This window comes from Acinonyx jubatus, chromosome B1 (assembly GCF_027475565.1).
Source record: "Acinonyx jubatus isolate Ajub_Pintada_27869175 chromosome B1, VMU_Ajub_asm_v1.0, whole genome shotgun sequence".
In the NCBI taxonomy this organism is placed as follows: Eukaryota; Metazoa; Chordata; class Mammalia; order Carnivora; family Felidae; genus Acinonyx; species Acinonyx jubatus.
Window position 1 is genome coordinate 8,640,538 of NC_069382.1, and position 20,515 is coordinate 8,661,052.

General features: G+C 39.9%; 1 long non-coding RNA gene across 1 annotated transcript in view; it reads left to right on the forward strand.

The window, feature by feature from the left end:
- The window catches only part of LOC128314313 (uncharacterized), a 191,859-nt gene that overhangs the window by 18,697 nt on the left and 152,647 nt on the right, over window positions 1-20,515 (forward strand). The window contains exon 2 of the long non-coding RNA XR_008295804.1: window positions 4,039-4,206. This is a non-coding gene — a long non-coding RNA (uncharacterized LOC128314313). The remainder of the gene's footprint in view (window positions 1-4,038; window positions 4,207-20,515) is intronic.

Here is a 20,515-nt window from a genome sequence, read left to right on the forward strand (position 1 = left end):
ATTTGAAAAAATTTACATAAAAGCAAAAATATAGTAAAAAAAATTAAAGATATTTTTAATATAAATTGAAAGTAAAAATGAAGTTTTTCTCTTTCTGCATTCAAGAAAAAGAAAAGAAACGAAAAAGAGAAAAAAGAAAAAGAAGGAAATTGTTTGAAAATTTGAAAAGGTGAATACACTGAAGTAGATGAAAATAAAATGATGGAAGTAAAATAGAATTTGAAAAAATTTACACAAAAGTAAAAAATATAGTAAAAATTGAAGAAAAATATTTTTAATAAAAATTGAAAATAAAAATGAATTTTTTCTCTTTCTGTAATCAAGAAAAAGAAAAGGAGTGCAAAAGAGAAAAAGAAAAAAACAGAAAGAAAATTGGATAGATGGACCTAACAGATTGAAGTAGGACTGAAATTACTTTGTTTTCCCCTAGAAGTCAGTCTATGTAGCGCTTCACAGTCCATAAACAAGCCGGTGGCGAGACTTGTGTTCTTGAAGAGCAAAGTTGGCCCAGTTGGGCAGGGCTCAGTGTAATGGCTCTGCTCTCCATTAGATGGCGCTGCTAGCCTCTTGGGGTGGATTGTTGCAGAGCTTGTAGGTACTTATGCGCATGTGCGGGAGCAGTGCCCCTGCCTGCACGCGGCTACCCAGTCTGTTCTCCCGGGTCAGCAATCATGCACCCGTCCTCTTGTCTTCAGCTCTTGTCCACTCCCCGCTTTTCCACTCTCCGTGACCAGGCCCCAGGCAGTACCCCTCTTCTGAGTTTTGTCTCAGATGTGGCTGTTTTCCCCGGCCCCTTACTTCCGAAGGACTGCGGCTTTGCCCCATTCCGCCCCTCTGCGAGAGGGTCTCACTGAGCAATGGCTGAATGAGCATTGGTTGAATGTCGGCTGTACCCAGGAACACCCGCTGGACCCTGCTGCTGCTGGTGCCCCGAGACTGTGGCCAGGTGCCAGCCCGTCCCAGAAAATGTTCGCGAGACAGTGTAGCAGCAGCATCTCAGGGATTATGGAAAATCCCAACACACACCTGGCACCAGGCTTCACCCTCCATGACCTTGTTCCAGCACCAGCGAATGTGGCCATTTTCTGGGGTCTGCTGGGACCAGGTGGCTTCAACAGTCTACCAAATGTCCTTCCAGAAGTAGAACCGCTTTTCCCCATGTGGTCCGAGAACCTCCCGGACCTGCTCTGTTCCTGGGGATTCGCCCTTCCCACCAGAGCACCGCCAGGTATGGAGCTGTGGAGTTGCAGCCTTTGCATTCCCACTGTTCACAGTCTTAATGGAATTTAAACCCTCTCCTTTCTCCTTTCTCCCTTTTTAGTTTAGTCCCTGTGGCTGTTTCCAATGTTCCACTTTCTCTCCAGCTGCTTTTGGGGAAGAGTGCTTTTCCCATATTCTCCCTGCCTCCCCAGTCTCTGTCCTCTCTCTGCCCACAAAAGCTGTTCCCTATCCTCCACGGCTTCTTGCTCCCCAAATTCACCTCTCTGCGTCAGTACCTGCTGAATTCTGTGGTTCAAGTTGTGCAGATTGTTGTAGTAATCCTCCTAACAATTTTCTAGGTGTGTAGGATGATTTAGTGTTGGTCTGACTGTATTTCATGTACTTGAGACACACAAAAATTTCCATGCTGTTCCGCCATCTTGGCTCCTCCTCTATATGTCTTTTCTGATAGGCAGGTCAGATCACAAGGTCACTGAGTGACTCGGTCAAGCATTCTGCATCTTGTGTGCACCATTAAGCCAGAAACTGTCATCAAAGGTGAACCTTTATTGGTAGAAGAGAGCCTGCTTTCCTCAAATTGCAGTGTTTGTCATATCAGATCTTCCAGAGGCTCCACATGCCAACCATATTGGCACTTGGAGCATCACCAATCTGGTTCCTAGAGCTCAAGTGGCTTAGTTGTTTTCAGTGCCCTCAACTTGCTCTTGTTCTTGGCCAACAGATTCTTGGTAGCCTTATGGTTTCTTTGGTAAATGGGTCATATTAGTCCACTATGCTGTGTTACATAACTTTCACAGTCCAGAAAGTTGTGTCTCTTTCTTAGAGCTGAAAATTGCAAAACACTCGTTTTTATCATTTGTTTCTGTCCTTGGAGAGACAATTTCAACCTACTGCAGACAAGGAGACTCACAGAACCTTCACTAAGTTGGTTGTCCTTTGATTTCCATTTATTTTACCTCTCCGGTAAGAGCATTACTTGTTAAATAGCGTAAGATAATCATTACTTGCAGATCAGCAGACCTAATCAATCTGCGACCAATCTGACAAAATAGTGCCCTGTCCAAACTGGTATCAAGATGGTCAAGGTTAGTCCATCACAGTGATGAGGATGACTTAATGCTCAGGCAAGACTGAGTACTTACTTCTATTCTAATCAAGTGAAAAGTAAGGTACATCTTTCTTGCTTGGTAGAAACAACACATTTTTCAAATAGATAGCTTTATCTCAGGTACCAGAGGTTGTGTTAGTTTGCACCTGCAAAGATAAAACATCGGAACAATTAGAGTCCTCACCTGGTTGCCTAATGACATTACACTGTCATTCTTGAAGATACATTTGCCTTAAACAAAGGCTAACAGGAAATTAAGTAGAGATACAATGAAAATCTTCACTGGTTTTTTGAGTCTTTGGTTGTTGCTTTTCATTTGAAATTCCCTGAGAAACATGGTTTTGACATTCAGTTGGCCCCTGATAGAGAGAGGACATTCCACTGGTCCTACCTGAGCCTCTAAACCATAGTCAAACGTTCTTTAGTTGGAGGATGATGTTGGGGTTCTGAAAGTTGTATAAGAAAAGTGTGTTTCCTCAGTGGTGGCTCTCACGGGTCCTCTGTCCTGACCCCAGTCTTTTAAGTGAGCAAGTGATGCAGGAGCGTGAGGAAGAGATTTCAGGGAGTGTGAAATCCTTTTTGTGTGTAGGACTCCCAGGCGACCTTCTCAACTGATATGCTCACCACACTCAGCCTTTGCAGTTTTAGCCGATTTCTTCTTGCCCACCTCTATGGCAGCCACCTCTTCTTCTCCTGCTGCTCTATCGAAGGGAGACTTTCTTCGAGTGCCTCTTCTTTTAGGGACTTACTACTCTTTGGTATTCAATTGCCTTAGTTATGTTACGACCTTCAGCTATCCAGTGAGTTAAAGGAAAGCTAAACTTTTGCAGATTATCTTTCTCCCCCCCTTTTAGATGTTAGGATGCCATGACTTTGCTGCCTTCTGCTAACAGTAACGCTTTTCACGCAGGAAGTCAAAGGATAATAAAACCATTGGAAAAGTCTGAGAAGTGGAAAACATTAGGGGAGTCCACGGGTTGTAGGAAAGCCACTCTTCACTGGTCTTGAGTGTGATTGCACTACAGTAGAGCAGTCTCAACAGGGCATCCCAAATGCGCAGGGTAATCCCAACTCAACACCTTGCGGACACCCATGCACCTGCCTGCAGCTGCAACTTGAGAATGATTGCTTCCACTTTCCTAAAGCCACAGATTCCTGGTGGTATCTGTCCACAACCTTCCTGGCAAGAGAGATTTGCAAGTCAAGTGTTCAGAATTGATGCCTCACATGCAGCAGAGTGTAGGATGGTGTGAAATATGCTGAGTGTCAACAAATAATATCAGGCACATCTCAACCCATTAAATTGTCATTTCCAGCATAAGAAAATGATTAAATCTCTGAATATGTACGTATATAACTGATCTTTTGAATAAATTTTACAGGTTTTAATCCCTAAATTATATTTAGAGTGTACTGTAATGGCCCTGCAAATATCAGAGGATAAACTGTTTTTGTTTTATTTTAAAAGTGCCAAATGAAAATGCCAAAGGAAACTCATGCTAAGCAATGTTTAAAACTACCCTTTGCTTGGCAGGAGTCATACTACTATACGGAATTCTATACCTTATTACGTGAGGAGATGATGTGTTTTCAATAAAATAATTATCTACACGACAAAATGCTTTATGCAAACCTGATAGTTTTTTTGCTAGATTCTGTGGGTACCATACTGTGAGTTTATAGCAAGCTTTCTCTTTTGTTCTTCACAGCCCATGCTATGAAGTCCAGTACCCTTCGTATCAATGTGCTCTAAATTCTTGAAAATGCAACTGTGGATGACCATGACTCAGCACTACAAATGAAGTAATTACTGAAGAATGCCACGACATGGATGTCAAAAAACATTAAACTGAGTGAAAGAAGCCAGGCCTAACAGGGTGTGTACTGTATGATTCTATTCGCATTAAACTCAAGAAAAGCCTCATACAGTCTACCCTGAAAGAAAACAGGTGAGCGCTGCCTGGGTCTAGGGCTGGAGGAGGATAGACTGGGAAGGTGCAGGAAGGAATTTTTGAAGTGATGGAAATATTCTGTATCTTGATTTGGGTGGTGTTCCCATCAGTGTATACCTTTATCAAGACTTACTGAAATGCGCTCTTTCATGGAAGCCCTTTATATCAATTATATTTCAATGAAGTGTGTTGAAATAAATAAAGAAAACCAACAACCAAAAGAACTATCAGAGTCACATAGGGTGGCCAAGGCAGTTTCCCGGAGGAGGGGACTTAAAGACGCTAAAAGGTCAAAGTCATCAGTGATAGGAGACAAGGTTTTTCAGGAAAAACCTGTGGTAGGAAATGCTCCTAAGTGAAAAGTTGACCTGGATGATTGCTGTCCTCAAATCTTCTAGAAGAAGCAAACAGCTTTTTCCTTTGAGACTCAGAGCAATGAAGGAGGAAGAAGAGTCAGGTGGAAAGAGTTCTTTCCCCTTCTCAGTAACTATTTTCCCCACAGCCTGCAGGGCAGGTGGGCTGGAGCGGAGCACAGGTTTTCTGAGTCAAGTGCGGTGGGGCTCCTCCCAGGGTTCCTCCATCTCCTGCAGCATCGGGGGTGAGGCTTCACGTGCAGCAGGGATAACACGTGGCTCTGGTCACTGAGGACACCCAGGGATGTGTCAAACAAGGTGGTGTGTATCACGTGCCTACCGCAGTGGTTGGCGTATGGAAAGCGTTACACAAACGTATGTATGGATTTCTGACTGTGACCATAAAAGCAAGCTCTTTAGTTCCATCCTTCTTAATCGCTGTTCTCTCTCACACATGTTTTGTGAGAAGATACACAAATCAAATAGGCCCTGCTACGCCTCCATCTCAGCTACTGTTCGGAGTCACCAGAAGGTCTCCGTGTCCCGTCTTTCTTGTGTAAGCCCCCAGCTGATTTCAAGCAGACATGTCCCGCTAAGTGTAACTTCGAGATGGTAGGCTTAACAATGGCCCCTAAAGACGTCTGCTCCCCAATCCCAGAATCTGTGAATACACTGCACCCTAAAAGGAAGCTGGCCAGGGTGATCAAGTTAAGGATCTTCAGATGGGGAGATTAGCCTAGATTGTCCAGGTGGCTCAAATAACCTTGGGTACTTATAAAAGGGAGGGACTTACAAAAGGGCCCAGAGCACTAGTAGGTATCTTGGTGGTGGAATTAGGAGTTTCGGGTGCTTTAAAGGCAGGGTTATCAGCCAAGATGTGCAGGCAGCCTCTAGACACTGAGAAACACGGGAAGGGAATTCTTCCCTGCCATGCACCTTGACATGAGACTTTTGGCGGTAAGTTAACTCATTTTTTGTTGTCTTAAGAGACTGCGTTTGTGGAAGTTTGTGGCAGCAGCCATAGGAATCTGCTAGGGGGATGTTGGATGACTCTGGTGAAGATCTACAGATTCTCTGCAGAAGTCCCTAGAGTTGCCTTGAAACTAAGACTATGTTCCTGATCTGATTTCTCCGAGGTGGCTCGCTATTAGGACCCTTTATTCTTAGGTTTCTTTGGGATTTGTGACTATTCTGTCCCCTCCCCTCCCCCCCCACCCCCCGTCATCCTAGCCGTAGCTTCAGAGGGAGGGGTTTCTTTTTTCTCTATCAGACAACCAGTGGCATGACAACCATATTGCCTTTAGCTATTCATTTTTAAAATACGTGCTGTTGGGTACAGGGGGTCCAGCTGAACCAGGCAACGAATGACCCAGGGCAAACTCATAATTCCTAACAGGAAAAACATCAGGTCTGTGTTTTAAGCACAGCTAGAAACAGGGAACAGATTTTCTTTTTACAATCTCATAAGCGCATTTACAACTTTCAGGCCATCTAGGACTTAAGCAGGAAAAGGTGGGATGGTCTATGTTTAGAAGAGTGAAACTTAAGATTAACACATTCCACTTCATTTTAGAAAGCACAAGTTAATTATAGAAACAACTACCTTGTAGGAAGAACTGTTCAGTGTATCTCAGTATACAGAATTTTTGCTGCCTTGCAAAGTACTTGAGAGCTGAATATTTTCCGACTAATGATTTTGGAATGGAAAACCATGCAGGTTCAATCACTTTGGTAATAAGTATTCAATTTGAAAAAGTGCTTTTGTAATGGGTATAATAATAGATGATTTATGGAGAAAAATGCTATATTTGAGAAACCTATTTTTAAGTTGTTTGTAATAATAAAGGGAAGTCTAGAGGAAATTTTTTTTTTACTTTTTTTAAATTATTTTTTTTATTGGGGCACCTGGGGTGACTCAGTCGGTTAAGTGCCCAACATCAGCTCAGGTCGTGATTTGGTAGTTCACAGTTCGAGCCCCGCCTCACGCTTTGTGCTGCCAGCTCAGAGCCTGGAGCCTGCTTTGGATTCTGTGTCTCCCTCTCTCTCTGCCCCTCGCCTGCATGTGCTCTGTGTCTCTCACTCTCAAAATAAATGATAAAATATTTAAAAAAAATATCTATTTATATTATTTACATTCAAGTTACTTAACATACAGTGTAATAATGATTTTAGGAATAGAATTTACTGATTCATCACTTACATATAACACCCAGTGCTCATCCCAACAAGTGCCCTCCTCAATGCCCATCAACTCTCTCCACACCCCACCAGCAACCCTCAGTTTGTTCTGTGTTTAAGAGTTTCTTATGGTTTGTCTCACTGTTACCTTATTTTTGCATCCTTTCCCTATGTTCATCTGCTTTAAGTTCCACATATGAGTGAAATCACAGAATATCTGTCTTTCTCTAGCTAACTTATTTTGCTTAGCATAATACCCTCTAGTTCCATCCACATAGTTGCAAATGGCAAGGTTTCATTCTTTTTGATTGCCAAGTAATACTCCATTGTGTGTGTGTATGTATGTGTATGTGTGTGTGTGTATATATATCTGTATCCATTCACCCATTGATGGACATTTGGGCTCTTTCCATACTTGGGCTACTATTGATAGTGATGCCATATATATATATATATATATATACACACACACACATATATATATATATATATATTTATATTTATATATACACACACATTATATGTATATATATGTGTATGTATATACATATATATATATTTTTTACTTTTATTTATTTTTGAGAGACAGTGAGACAAAGGCAGAGTAGGGGAGGGGCAGAGAGAGGGAGACACAGAAGCTGAAGCAGGCTCCAGGCTTTGAGCTGTCAGCACAGAGCCTGATGCAGGCTTGAACTCACGGACCGTGAGATCATGACCTGAGCCAAAGTCGGATACTCAACAGACTGAGCCACCCAGGTGCCCCTCGATAGTGCTGCTATAAACATTTGGGTGCACGTGCCCCTTCGAAATAGTACTCCTGTATCCTTTGGATAAATACCTAGTAGTGTAATTGCTCGTTCATAGGGTACTTGTATTTTCATTTTTTTGAGCAACTTCCATACTGTTTTCCAGAATGGCTACACCAGTCGGCATTCCCACCAGCAGTGAAAAGTATTGCTCTTTCTCTGCATCCTCACTGTCTTTTGCTGCCAGGGTTGTTAATTTTAGCCCTTCTGACACGTGTGAGGTGGGATCTCCTTGTGGTTTTGATTTGTATTTTCCTGATGGTGAGTGGTGTTGAGCATTTTTTCATGTGTTGGTTGGCCATCTGGATGTCTTTGGAGAAGTGTTTCTTCATGTCTTTTGATCATTTCTTCACTGGATTATTTGTTTTTGGGGGGTTGAGTTTGTTAAGTACTTCATAGATTTTTGGATACTAACCCTTTATCTGATAGGTTGTTTGCAAATATCTTCTCCCATTGTGTCAGTTGACTTTTTGTTTTGCTGATTGTTTCCTTGGCTGTGCAGAAGCTTTTATTTTGACAAGGTCCCAGGAGTTTATTTCTGCTTTTTTTTCCCTTGCCTCCAGAGACGTGTTGAGTAAGAAATTGCTGGGGGCAAGATAAAAGAGGTTTTTGCGTGCTTTCTCCTCGAGGATTTTGATGGCTTCCTGTCTTACATGGAGGTCTTTCATCCATTTTGAGTTTATTTTTGTTTGTGGTGTAAGAAAGTGGTCCAGGTTTGTTCTTGTGCATGTCACTGTCTAGTGTTCCCAACACCATTTGCTAAAGAGACTGCCTTTTTTTCTATTGTAAATTATTATCTGATTGGTCCAAGATTAGTTGGTCATATGTTTGTGGGTCCATTTAGGGGTTCTCTATTCTGTTCCATTGATCTGTGTGACTGTTTCTGTGCCAGTACCACACTGTTTGGGTGATTACAGATTTGTATAGAGCTTGAAGTCTGGAATTGTGATGCTTCCAGCTTTGGTTTTCTTTTTCAGGATTGCTGTGGCTATTCAGGGTCTTTTCTGATTCCATACAAACTTTAGGATGGTTTCTTCTAGCTCTGTGAAGAATGATGGTGTTACTTTAATAGGGGGTGCATTGAATATGTAGATTGCTTTGGGTAGTATCAATATCTTAAAATATTTGTTCTTCTAATCCATTAGCATGGAATGTTTTTCCAGTTTTTTGGTGTCGTCTTCAATTTCTTTCATAAGCTTTCTGTAGTTTTCAGTGTAATAGATTCTTCACCTCTTTGGTTAGATTTATTCCTAGGTGTTTTAGGGGATTTGGTGCAACTGTAAATGTAACCGATTCCTTGATTTCTTTTTCTGTCACTTCATTATTGGTGTAAAGAAATGTAACCAATTTCTGTACATTGGTCTTTTTATACCCTGCAAACCTGGCTGACTTCATATATCCATTCTAGCAGTTTTACGGTGGAGTTTTTGGGTTTTCCACATAGAGTATCCTGTCATCTGGGAAGAGTGAGAATTGAATTCCTCCTTGGTGATTTGGCTGCCTTTTGTTTCTCTGTGTTGTCTGATTGCTGAGGCTAGGATTTCCAATGTAGGATATCCCTACTTTGTTGAGGGTTTTTACCAAGAAAGGATGCTGTATTTTGTCAAATGCTTTCTCTGCATGTATTGAGAGGATCAAGTGATTCTTATTCTTTCTTGTATTAATGTGATGTATCACATTGATTTGCAGCAACTGAGCCAGCCCTGCTTCCCAGAAATAAATCTCACTTGATGGTGGTGGATAATTCTTTTAATATATTATTGCATCCCGTTGGCTAGTGTCTTGTTCTGAATTACTGCATCCATGTTCATAAGGGAAATTAGTGTGTAGTTTTCCTTTTAATGGGGTCTTTGGTTTTAGAATCCAGGTAATGCTGGCCTCATAGAATGAGTTTGGAAGTGTTCCTTCCATTTCTATCTTTTTGGAACAGTTTTAGAATAGTAGGTGTTAACTCTTCTTTAAATGTTTGATAGAATTCCCTTGGAAAGCCATCTGGCCCTGGACTCTCGGTTTTGGGGGATTTTTTTTTTATTACTGATTCACTTTGTTTACTGGATATGAGTCTGTTCAAATTATCTATTTCTTCCTGTTCCAGTTTTGGTAGTCTCTATGTTTCTAGGAATTTGTCCATTTCTTCCAGATGGCCCAATTTTTTGGCATATAGTTGCTTATAATTTCTCCTTGTTTATATTTGTGCAGGGCTGGTTGTGATTTTTCCTTTTTAATTCATGATTTTACTTATTTGTGTTCTTTTTTATAAGGCTATGGATTTATCAATTTTGGTCATTTTTTTCAAAGAACCAGCTTCTAATTTCATTGATCTGTTCTGTGTGGCTCCTCCCCCTCCCCCATAGCATTGCTTTCTGCTATAATCTTTATTTCCAGTCTTCTGCTGGTATTGTATTTTATTTGCTGTTCTTTTTCCAGCTCTTAACCTTACACCTTAAAGTTACGTATCTGAGACCTTTCTTCCTTCTTTAGGAAGGCCTGGATGGCTATATGCTTCCCTCTTAGGACTGCCTTTGCTGCATCCCAGAGGTTTTGGGTTGTGGTGTTATCACTGTTACCATTTTAATTGGCTTCCATGTACTTTTTAACTTCCTCTTTAACTTCTTGGTTGGCCCATTCATTCTTGAGTAGGATATTCTTTAGTCTCCAAGTATTTACCTTTCCACAGTTTGTGTGTGCGTGTGGTTGATTTCGAGTTTCATAGTGTTTGGTCTGAAAATATGCATGGTATGATCTTGATCTTTTTGTACTTGTTGAGAGCTGATTTGTGTCCCAGAAAGTGATGTGTTCTGGAGAATGTTCCATGTGCACTCCAGAAGAATGTGTATTGTACTGCTTTAGGATGAAATGTTCTGAATATATTTAAATCCATAGTGTGTCATTCCAAGTTACTGTTTCCTTGTTGATTTTCGGCTTAGATCATCTGTCCATTGCTGTAAATAGGATGTTGAAATCACCTATGATTATGGTATTAGTATCAATGAGTTTCTTTATGTTGTGATTGATTTATATATTTGGGTGATTTCACTTTTGGAGCATAAATGTTCACAATTGTGAGGTCTTCTTGGTGAATAGACCCCTTAATTATGATATGATGACCTTCTTCATCTCTTATTAGTCTTTATTTTAAGGTCTAGATATAAGACCTGATAGAAGTATGGCTACTCTGGCTTTCTTTTGGCCACCAATAGCATGATAGATGGTTCTCCATCCCCGTATTTTGAATCTGAAGGTGTCTTTAGGTCTAAAATGGGTCTCTTGTAAACAGATTGATGGCTCTTGTTTCTGTATCCATTCTGATACCTTATGTCTTTTGATTGGAGCATTTAGTCCATTGATCTTTAGAGTGAGTACTGAAGGATAGGAATTAATTGCCATTACATTGTAGAGTTGAAATTTCTGGTGGTGTTCTCCGCTCCTTTCTAGTTTTTGTTGCTTTTGGTCTTTTGTTTCTTGGTTTTGTTTTGTTTTGTCTTTTTCCCATCAGGGGAGTCCCCCTTAAAATTTCTTGCAGGGCTGGTTTAGTGGTCACAAACTCCTTTAATTTTTGTTTGTCTGGGAAACTTTTTCTTTCTCCTTCTATTTTGAATGACAGCCTTGCTGGATAAAGAATTCTTGGCTGCAGATTTCTCTGATTCAGCACATTGAATATATCCCACCACTCCTTTGTGGCCGGCCAAGTTTCTGTGGATGGTCTGCTGCGAACCTGATCTGTCCTCCCTTCAAGGTTAACGTCTTTTTTCCCCTTGATCCTTTCTTAAGGATCTGTGTGTTTTGTGAATTTGACTATGGTATGCCTTGGTAATGGTAAATTGCTGTTGAATCTGTTGGAAGTTTTTTGTGCTTCTTGGATTTTGATGTCTCTGCCCTTCCCCAGGATAGGAAAGTTTTCTACTGTAATTTGCTTAAATAACTCTTGGGCCTCTTTTATCTCCTTCTACATCTTCTGGGACTCCTATGATTTGGATGCTACTCCTTTTTAACAAATCACTGAGTTCTTGAAGTCTTGTATCATGCTCTTGTGCCTTTTGCTTCCTTATTTTTCTGCTTTATTTTCTATAATTTTGTCTTCTGTCTTGCTGATTTGCTGCTCAGCTTTGTCTGTTTTTGCCCCCATGGCATCCATTCAAGATTCAATCTTGGTTATAGCCTTTTTAATTGGATTTTGACTAGATTTTACTTTTTTAATCTCGGCAGAAAGGGATTTTATGCTTTGTTCAACCTCCAGTATTCTCTTTATCATGGTTCTAAATTCTAGTTGAGACATCTTGATGTTATATGTGTTGATGAAGCCCCTGGGTGTCCTTTCTTTCTGTTCTTTCTTTTGGGGTGAATTCCTTCTTTTTGTCCTTTTGGAGGAGGAAAAAATAATAAAATAATTAAAATTTAAAAATTTAAAACAAAAAATCAAATAAAGGAAGCTAGATCCTAGTTGTGTTTTGGTTTCCTTGTTGAGAGAAGCTTGATGGCATAGAGAAAATAGGGAAAGAAAAAGAAATCAAGGTAAGAAAAAATTTAAAAACTAAAAAAATGTATAGAATAAAATGAAATTGAAATAGGATAAAAATAAAAATAAAACACATGATTTTTTAATTTTTTAAATTAATTTTACTATTTAAAAAAATTAAACTTTATCTTTTTGCCAAGTTCTGTGGCTCAAGTTATGCAGATTGTTGTTAATCCTCAGATCAATTTCCTAGGTGTGCAAAGTGTTCTGGTGCTGATCTAGGTACGTTTCAGGAATGAGACAAGCTGAGAGTTTCCATTCTGCTCCACCATCATGAACCCATCCCCTTGGGAAACAATAATTTGTAACATGGATCTGTTTTCAAGTACCTGGAGGTAGAAATTCTTTAAAGTACTTCTTTCCAGGCAGTATGAATTTGGTAACTGTTTCCTGAAGAAGATTCTTTGGTGTGAAGTAGCAGTGGAAGGATAGAAGGAATCGATTAACTTGTAGATGTATGTAAAATCACATAAGTTCTGTGTTTTTGGTGGATGGGGCTACGAGGCTTGAAAATACAGACTCCGTATCCACGTGGGATAGTTTCTCAACCTGGGGAGTTATAAATCTGACCCTGATATTATCAGAAACGGACTTAATTTTGGTATTTGGCCTGAGTATGTGTTTTTAAAGCTTCCTTTTATTTTTTCCCTCTCTCTCCAGATGGTTGTATACTCATCCTAGCTTGCCTACTGGCCTCTGTTTCTTATTGGGATCTGTATAAACTGCTAGCATCCATCCTTAGACTAGACTGTGTCCCCCTCAACTTAAAACACATGGTTTTGGCTGGCTGACCTTGGGATATGTGATTTTTCAACGTGAACTTAGTCTCTCCATGAAAGAGGAGCAATGGCCTAGCCTAGGCCTGGCACATGGACTAGTTGCTTCAGTGTATGCTCAAAACATCTGAGATTCCTTCCACCGATTTTATTCTGCCTCCCCCACCCCCACAGGGTTCCCCAAATATTTGAACAACTCCGATCCATTTAGTGGGTGGGTAGGAGTGTGGAAGGTTAGTAGCTCTTACTTAGAGAAATCTTTATCGCAAAATTCTTGTTACATATATTTAGTTGGCCCTTTTTTACAGTGGTCTATACCTTGTACCAATATGAGCTGTTGAGAAAGCATCTTCACTCTATGAGCTGAGAAGGAAAAGAAAGCAAAACACATAGTACAGATGTGTAGACATTAAAAGTTACCTACTTTAATTGAAAGTACTTTTTCCTTTTTAAATTTTACGACCTTATTTAAAGTGCCAATTCAGTAATCTCATGTAAGCATTGTTAATTTCTAAATGTTAATTTCTAATTCTAAGGAATTAATGAATTTGCAGTTATTTTATCTGTCTTACAGGGTATGGCCTGGGATTTACTAATCCAAAAGTTGATGGTGATAGGAGGAAATACACTTGATGGCTTTTGTCTGATCTTTTCATGGATTAGTCCCTTTTCTTACAAAGCAAATAAAGGGTGCCTGTGATTTCTTAGAGATTTCAGAAGCCAATGTTCCCTTGTAGTAAAACTGCTGAGGCTGTTTCTCCCCTCCAGGATGTTCTGAAATGGTGAGGCCTAGGACCAACCAGTGTTTTCTAAGCTTGAAAGTTGGTTCTTCTACTCCCAAACTATATAAATAACCTATGCAATGATAACACAAGTAGTTGTGATGGGATGTGGGGGGAAGAATTCTCAGAGGAGCAGAAAATGAGGAATTCTTGAAGAGTGAATGCTGTAAGATGATACTGAAGAGTGAAATGGTAGCATATTATAGATGTTGAGAGCTTACAGGGGAGAAATTGCCAAATGATGGCAGACACACAGAGGGAGATCGATGCCTGGAGGTCGTAGATCCTAGAAGCAGAAGAGGCCTTAGGAGCACCTGACAGGGAGATGAACTCAGGCACTGCCAAGGGACCAGTCTGGCTGCTTGGTACTTGAGCATTCCCTTCATTGCTGTGAGCCAAGGCACAGAGCTGGGCATCTAAGAAAAAGGGGGAGGCATTTTTTTTATTTTTTTAAAAAAATTTATTCATTTTTGAGAGACAGGGAGAAACTGAGTGTGAGTGGGGTAGGGGCAGACAGAGAGGGAGACTAAAAATCTGAAGCAGGCTCCAGGTTCTGAGCTGTCAGTACAGAGCCTGACGTGGGGCTTGAACCCACAAACTGGGAGATCATGACCTGAGCTGAAGTCGGATGCTTAACCGACTGAGCCACCCAGGTGCCCCAAGGGGGAGCCATTTTGAACAGGGAGACAGAACAATTCCCTGAGCAGCAGATAATGTGAAGCTCAGGAGACTAGGACTTGAAGCACCTTGCTTGGCACTTAGTAGGTGTAGTCAAAGAGGGGGAAGCATATACATCTATGATATGATACAAATGTTTATTTTTGAGAAAGAGCATGTGATCCAGGGGCAGAGAGAGAGAAAGAGGGAGACGGCAAAGAGCCCACTCTGGAGCTTGAATGCATGAATTATGAGATCATGACCTTAGCCAAAGTTGGATGCTCAAATGACTGAGCCACCCAGGGGCCTGCAGAGGGAAGCATATTTAAGGAGGCTGCTCCCTATCTTAAGGTTGATAGCATAAAGAGAAATAGTCTTCATGTGATCATTTTCTGGGAGAAAATAGGTAAATAGATAGAACAGGCAAAATTTGTGTGTGAACATAAAACTGATGCCAGTCAGTATGAAAAAAAAAAGGAACCTTTCAAAGGTAGGTAAAGTATCTGCATAGGAATTTGTTGAGAGGGAAGCAAAAATGGTCAGTATATATGGAATGGTCTTCAACCTAGCTGTATGTTTAGAAACTGCTATTTGCAGAAACTCAAGAAAACAATAAGATGGAGTTTATTGGCAAAAATCTAAGACTGACAGAAGTGGTGAGGGTGAGGGGAAAATGGACTGCCCTATTATGGGTGGAGATGAAAATTATTGTGGGCACTTTACAGGAAAAATGGGCAATATCTGATAAAATACATATAACAGGATTCAGCTACTTTAATTCTATATGTAAATCTAACAAAATGACATGTAGAAGGATGTTTATTGCATCAATATTGATAAATAGCAAATGAAGAAGAAAAATTGAGTAAGAAACACAGTAGAGATGCCACACAATCCTAAATCAGAATACCGTTCAGATAAAAGAATTCATTAAATCTACTTGTATCAATATATATTGAACAAGATCTAAACTCTTAAAACAAGGAGCAGTTGAACATGGTATCATAACTAAGTAAATAAAACAGGACAAGATAGGAACGGCTACACGTATGTGCAAAAATAGGCCCACATTGCCCCTAAATGTTGAGAAATCGCCTGTTTGCCTTAGTAACAAAACTTAGAAGTCGTCTGTACTTCGGGTATTTGTCTTTTTTGTTGGTGTTGTAGTCCATGCCGAAAGGCCTTATTCTCACCTCTGTTGAAAGCCTTCTGCCAGTGTCTGTGACCTTCATCTTGTCTAGTGCATGGACACTGTTTGAATCCTTGAATCTCCTGAGTTTTCACTAGCAGTTAACAGGAACCACGCCTCCTCTGAAGTTAATATATTACTTGTTTTGCAAGATCCTGTATTTGCTTTTACAAAAACCTCCATTTTCTTTCTTTGCTTTCTTAAAGTGCTTTAACAACTCCCTTTAACATTAAACGCTCTAGTGGTCTCCTGCAGGTTTCTAACTTACATGGATGTAGCATATAACTTGGGGATAAACAGAAATCCCAAGTTGTAAGGCTCTTAACCTATATGTGAAGTGCTATATAATTGAAGATGATGTATATTCTAAACTTAGAGAAAACAATGGTAATGAAACCAAATCTAGCTGATAAACCCACAGGGAGACCCTATTCTAAAATTCCTATCAAGATAGGTGATATTCTGAAGCATATGATAGGTCTTGAATTTTTAAAGGATTGAAGAAGGAAAAAGTAAGTTCCTTGACCATTTTGGAAGTAGAGATCAATAATAGGACACTTAATCCCCAAACAGTAGATAATGACATGGTACACTTCTAAAGGATTCATTGGTCATAAATCTAATGAAAAATGGCCTTTAAAAATGTTTGGAAGTTCATGGGGTGCCGGGGTGGCTCTGTCAGTTGAGTGTCCGACTTCAGCTAAGGTCATGATCTCGCGGTCTGTGAGTTTGAGCCCCCTGTTGGGCTTTGTGCTGACAGTTCAGAGCCTGGAACCTGCTTCGGATTCTGTGTCTCCCCCTCTCTGCTCCTCCCCTGATCAAGTTCTGTCTCTCCCTCTCTCTCAAAAATAAATAAGCAGGAAAAAAAAAATTTTTAAATGTTTTGGAGTTCAAAAAATCCCACGTATCCAATTCTTAGGTGCAGGTAAAGCCATGCTTACAGGGATATTTATAGCATTAGATGCTTATATTGGCACAGAAGAAAGATTCCAAATAAATGATTCACACTAAAACTACAATAAACTGAAGCATGCAGAGCAAGCTGGACACGGATGAAGAGAAGGGAGGAAACAAAAACAGCAAAAAAAAAAAAAAACCCGAACAAAACAAAACAAAAAAACCCAGGTCACAAAAATAAACCAGTGAAACCAAAAACATTTTGAAAACCTCGATGGACATAATTGCCACTATCAGGAATAAAACCTATCATCAGAGATGCTACAGATACTTACCACAAAGTTCAGCAAACTATCGCTTTTGGGCCAAATCCAGCCTCAGGCATCCCGATGTTCATGTTGTCTGACACTGTTTTGGTACTGCAGTAAGAGTTAATCAGTTGTCACAGAATGTATCATATACAAAGTTATAAATATCTAGCATCTTATCAAGTTTGTTAATCCCCATGTTTAATAAGGAAAATGATGTACAATTTTTTTCTAATTAACATAGGAAAATGGGAAAAAATTCCAGGAAGTCATTAAGCCACCGTATCTCATTACAGGATTCAGTAATTAATCTGATGACATTTATTGCTGTAGTTCTTAAGAAGAGATCTAATGACTCGGTAAGTTCTATGGTGAAAGCAGTAACATCTATTATACACACACAAATAGTAGAGCACATTCAAACTCCTTTTAGGAGACTAGATTTACTCTAATGTGTAAACAACACCCAAGACTGTGCAAGAAAGCAAGACAACAGAGCAAATCCTCGTAAGCATATAGACCTGATAGTCTTTAAGAATGCTTTAGCAAATCAAATGCAGCAACATAAAAATAGCAACAAATAGAACTTACCCCAGCAGTGAAATCATTGTTACATAGTTATTTTTCTTCCTTAATCAGTTACTATCTCAGTAGAGAGAGAGAATGTTGGTCAAAATTCAATCCTACTTCTTTTTTTTTTTTAATTTTTTTTTTCAACGTTTATTTATTTTTGGGACAGAGAGAGACAGAGCATGAACGGGGGAGGGGCAGAGAGAGAGGGAGACACAGAATCAGAAACAGGCTCCAGGCTCTGAGCCATCAGTCCAGAGCCCGACGTGGGGCTCGAACTCACGGACCGCGAGACCGTGACCTGGCTGAAGTCGGACGCTTAACCGACTGTGCCACCCAGGCGCCCCAATCCTACTTCTTGATGTAGGGTGTGTGTGAATGTACACACAACAGAATATTCAGCCATAAAAAAAAATGGAATCTTATCATTTGCAAGGATATGGATGGAGCTAGAAAATTTGATGTAAAGCAAAATAAGTCACTTAGAGTAAGACAAATATGTATGATGTCACCAATATGTGGAATTAAAACAAACAAGCAGAGTGGGTGGGGGGGAAACAGACAAACCAAAAGATAGACTCCTAACCCTAAATTTGCTCTCGATAGTTATCAGAGGGGAGATGGGTAGGGCCCTGTGTGAAATAGGTGATAGGGATTAAGGAGTACATTTGCTATGATGAGCACCAGGTGACTAAAATGAAAATTAAAAAAAAAAAGTCAGTCCGCTTCCTTGATCAGTTTCCCAACAAGCTAGCGTTAGAAAGAAATCTGCAGCAAGAGGTTTCGCCCTAGAAATCCAAGTTTGCATTATGCTTGATGCTGACAAGATGAATACCTTCTAAGAAGAAGGCAGGGGTTTCTCTGATCACCACTTATACTTGGTGTTGTACCAAAGATCTCAGTTACTATGAGAGGCAAAGAAAAAGGCGTAGACCGTGGAAAAGAAGTGAAAAGGTCTCCATTTGCAAGTGACATGATTTCAAGTACAAAAATCTCGAGACTATAAAAGGTCTCCTAGTGAAACTATAGTCTGTAGGATATAAGGTTAATAAGGAAATCTCAATTGTTTGTATGATCAGCAAAAATTGGAAATTAAAAACCATGTTAGCATCAAATGACATTAAGTACTAATGGGTATGCTTCAAATACATTCGAGATCTCTACACTGAAATAGTGCTGAGAAAAATTAAAGAGAAGCTGGAGAAGGAAAATGTTTATACATGGGAAGATAGTATTTAAAAAAATCCAATTCTCCCTGAATTTGCCTTTAGATTTGATAAAATTCATACCAATAGCCCAGTGATACTTATTAATATAACTTGATAAACCGACTCTAAAATTCATATGATCACATCAAGTGCTTACAATAGTAATAACAATTTTGGAAAACAGTTGGAAGACAGCAAGTGCTTAAAATCTTGGTATAAACCTGAAGTAATGAAAACAGCCTGGTGTTTGTTTAAGGGTGGACTCACGGATCGATGAAGCCACACTGAATGGTCAGAAATGAACCTACGTTTAAATGGTCAACTGATGCTTGACAAACACACTAAGGCCATTCCAAAGGGGTTATAATGGTCTTAACAAATGGTCCTGGAAATTGTTCATATGGGAAAAAATAAAACTTCTGTCCTTAACTTTATATTCTATACAAATACTAACTTGAATGGGATCATATAGTAACTACAACAATAAATCCTATGAAAAAATAGAATATGTTTTGAAACATGGGTTAACAACCCTTGCATAATCCACAGTGAGCACAAGTCCTAAAACAAAGGACAAAGGTAACACCTTAATACGTTGTACTCCACTTTAAGTGTTGTTTGCATTATTTATAATCTACACATTTTGGGACTCTCTGAAGAAAGACCTTGGACTTTGTATTTCACATCTTCTTGCTGGAGAGGGGTTAAATCTCCATCTCAAGTATATAGCAGTTGATCTTAGATTTCTACGTGAGTGGAAGTTTTCAAAGCTTGACTTAAATATTTTAGTGGCACATTTCAGCAAGTGGCAGAATCTGATGGGGACATTTAAGAAGAAAGTATTGTTGCCAAAGGCTAGGTGAACCCTTTTATTTTTTTAAGTTTATTTATTTTGAAAGAGAGAGAACATGCCCATGTGTGAGCACAAGCAGGGGAGGGACAGAGCAAAGAGGGGAGAACCCGAACAGTCTCCATACTATCAGTGCAGAGCCTGACGTCGGGATCAAGCTCGGGAATGGTGACGTCATGCCTTGAGCCGAGATCAAGTGTCAAACACTTAACTGATTGAGCCACCCGAGTGCCTTGAACCTCTTTATTTTTTTAATGTGCAGGCTTCCTGTGAACTTGACCTGCTAAGTGCTTAAAGCAAGTAAAAAGATCAGTTCTGAAGACTGCCAGTACAATGGGTATAATCTTTGTTTTGAGGTGTCCTTGACATCTAAGGCAGATACACCAGATTTATAGTAATAATTTCTTCCCTGTGTGGTCACATCTCTTTTTAGCTTCTTGTTTGCTCTTGACTAAGTCTCATAATCTGTTTATTTTAGAATAAGACACGTGCTGTATCACCGAGAACTTACCATTTTGCCCTCTCTGACTTCATCCATCACCAGTATCCGTTGATAGCTTTGATAGCTTTGTGTATGACTTATGGCGATTTTCTGACTTTACCATCATCCTATGTGTAACTGCTCCTAGCTTGATGCAATTGTTGCCTATAATAGACTTTTTCTATACATTTAGGTGTGTGATTGGACTTGTCATAATCTTCCGCAGGAGGTTTAGTTGGGAACATCTGGCAGTGATGGCTCCCAAATGGCAATATTACTTGCTATGGACTGTGTAGTAGAAGGGGTGGAGATTATTAGCCTTCATTGAAAAAGAATGCGAGTGAGTCTGTTTCCCTTCACTTGTGGTGGTGAACGTGTTTCAAGGAGAGAGTAGATTCTACTTTCTCAGGAGGAGGCCTTTAGTGCCAACAGATCAATTTATCCTCGACTGATTAGTCAAGATGATTTATTTTGGCAATTGGAAAGGGAAACCCAGTATGTAGGGTGTCTTCTAGGATATTCAGAGAACTTCATTTTTAAAAAATTTTTATTTAGGGGCACCCGGTTGGCTCAGTCAATTGAGTGTCCAACTTCAGCTCAGGTCATGATCTCGTGGTTCATGAGTTCGAGCCCCATGTCTGGCTCTCTGCTGACAGCTCGGAG